This window comes from Setaria italica, chromosome III (assembly GCF_000263155.2).
Source record: "Setaria italica strain Yugu1 chromosome III, Setaria_italica_v2.0, whole genome shotgun sequence".
Classification (NCBI taxonomy): Eukaryota; Viridiplantae; Streptophyta; class Magnoliopsida; order Poales; family Poaceae; genus Setaria; species Setaria italica.
In genome coordinates, this window is record NC_028452.1 from 26,878,252 (window position 1) to 26,881,120 (window position 2,869).

The window sequence follows — 2,869 nt, forward strand, 5'->3', positions numbered from 1 at the left end:
AGATTTTGCAATTTCTTTGTATTGCCATCGTATAGAGCAACTGGTGTGACCTGATCACCTCATTTTTTCACAGGTTCGGCTGAACGCTCACCATTTGTTCTTGATTTTCCTTATACTATGTACCATGTCAAATGGATCTAGGCAGGTTAACTAGCTCTCCATTTATTTGTCTCTCCTCCATTCAATTATCCATTTAGTCTTTTCCAGCGCTTCTTTTACAACAGAACTGTAGATGATGACTAAAAATGTGTAGATTTGAAAGATGTGTAAATTATGATTAAGAGAAATCAGCATTTGTGATAACTTATTAGAGCCAGCTGATCAGCCATAATGGTAATAATTTATATGCTGTGAAATATCAATTCTTTGTTTTTTTAGATTTCAATATACATCCAAAGTCCCATTTTACGTTCAGTTAGACCAGCAAATATGTCCACTGCCTTTTCAGTATGCTTCTACTTTATATATTTGCATCAATACTCTTCTACTTTATATATTTGCATCAATACTCTATACAGACCTAGTGCTCCACCAGTGAAGCAAGCATATTAGAACTCACTCCTCAGCACCTCACCAGAAGGTAACAGATGGTTCTTCTGCATTTCGATCAAACTATATTATGCCATTCCCATTAAATCAAAATGTAATATTTTAGATTGGCATGTGCATACGCTCATTCGCAGTTTCCTTGTTCCTCCAATTCGGTGTTTTATATGCAGGAACAAATACTCAGATATGTCTTTGTGATCCCTCATAGGGCCAGAGACAAGCGTATGGCCTATCATGCTGCAATTAGTATTGCGTTTCAGTAATGAATGCCAGTGCCTTTATTTTGCTAATTTTGTAGGTGTCAAGCATTAGGCTGCATGAAGACTGGCTTCTCATTTGTCCTTGCTCGACCACTGCTCCAAGTTTCTCTATTGCACTGCCATGTGTTTTTACTTTAGTATTTTAGTTTCAAACCATATTAACATTTTGGTTCTTAGTATTATTTGTGCACCATCATCTAACTGTTTGAACCAGAAGAGTTTCATGGGTTTTAAATTTATGAATAGGTTAAATGCAATTGAGATGAATCCTAACTTGGATTCGTCAGTTGCTACTTGCTAATTCTTAGGTGGTGTCTTTTGGACTTCAAAATTTCTGTTTGGGGTAGGCTATCTGTTTGAGGAGTTTAGCAGGGAGTGGCTATCCCTTGCAAGACTGGGTGTGGTTACCACTTGTACTATTATGTGTTCCATGGAGAATAAGTGACTGTGTTGCTGTTCGATTTTTTTCCCCCCCCCAAATTCAAAGCGAGTGACCTTGTTATTTTTTCTATCATTTTTTCAAAGTGCCTCCTACAGCAGCATCTCAGCTTTCCTGGAATATCAGCTGGAGAAGGCTTCACAAGATTGCTATGGATGTTGCCCGTGCTCTGGCGCAAATGCATGACAAACTTTTGTGCAGCCGTTATATAGTGCTACTTTGTCACATGCATAGGTCGATGCCAATATATAGTGCTACATCTCACAATATGTGCATTGAAATATTTGCTGTTGCCCTCACGAAATGATGTTTGCAGAGTCCTGCAAAGACTGATATAACACCCAATGCGTCAATTCTGTAACCTTTTCTGTAGAATGTGTATGTTGACACATGTCGTTACATTTTTCAGAAGAACTGTGTTGGTGTTGTTCATCTGAGTATCTGATTGAATCGGATCTGGTTACAGTGAAATGTTTACATGCATATTCAGTCAAATCTTCGGTTGAAATGTTTAAATGCATATTAATACTAGCAGTATTCTTCTCTGTTTTATCCGTCGTAGGGTGCTACAAATAATATTTGCCTAAGCAAACTGAAAATTGATCCCGCCAGTGGAACAAACAAATCAAAGAATTCCTAGATATATGTCTCTCTTTCTAGCTAAGCCACTGCTTCTTTTCTCATAATTCCTGTCAGGCACTGCTTGCTACTCATCATCTCCTGTAGAAGCAGAAGACGCCGGCACATGTGCGGCTCCACCTTCCTCGCGTTTCTCGGGCCTGACCGCCAGCGGCGGGTCGACGCAGTGCAGCGCGAGCTTTAGCGTGTCCATGAGCTCGTCCCCGGCGGTGGCCGCGGTAGCCTGTGGCGCGTAGTGCGGTGGGCGATCGCATGGGCCGCCGTAGTCCTTCTGCAAAGCACGACGACGAAATGGGCGCGTCTGCTGCTTGCGACTGTTGGCGACGCCGTCTGCGACAGAATAACGGAGGAGAGCGTCAGGGCTTGGACGGGCTGAGCCCAAACATAAAACAATTAATTTCTTTAATTGCCTGCTTTAAGATTCGTGCCAATTTTTAAAAAGGGAGTGCTGGCCTTAATATGCACTCCCTTTCAAAAGTTTTACTTTTCTTGTTACATAGGATCAGTTTAGCCTATCCAGCTTGCTTGGAACTTAAAAAGGCGTTGTTGTTATATTTCAAAGGAATAAGCATAAAGTCAATTACAAGAGGAGCAAAGTTATTTATTTATTGAACAGCTCTTAAGTTTTCCTGAAAAATCTTGGATCGATGGGAACACTGAAGGCAACAATCGGAATCAGTATTATCACTATAATTGTAGCAGGTTCCATCTTATATGCGACAATACATCACTCAGAAATTGCCTTCATACTAATGGGGCATCATACAAAAAATCAAGAGCAAAATGAACCACAGGTCTATTACCTTTTTTCTCTGGGTCATATAGGTCCATTACCTTTAAAAGTGCATTTTTGGGTCTATTACCTTTTTTCTCTGTGTCATATAGGTCCATTACCTTTAAAAGTGCAGTTTTGGGTCCATTACCTTTCTTTAGGGTTCACCACGGGTGACCGCGCCTTGCGTTATTAGGGTTACTCTACCTG

General features: G+C 40.5%; 1 pseudogene; it reads right to left on the bottom strand.

The window, feature by feature from the left end:
- Positions 1-1,954: 1,954 nt before the first annotated feature.
- Positions 1,955-2,869, bottom strand: part of LOC111256755 — an 8,087-nt pseudogene continuing 7,172 nt past the window's right edge.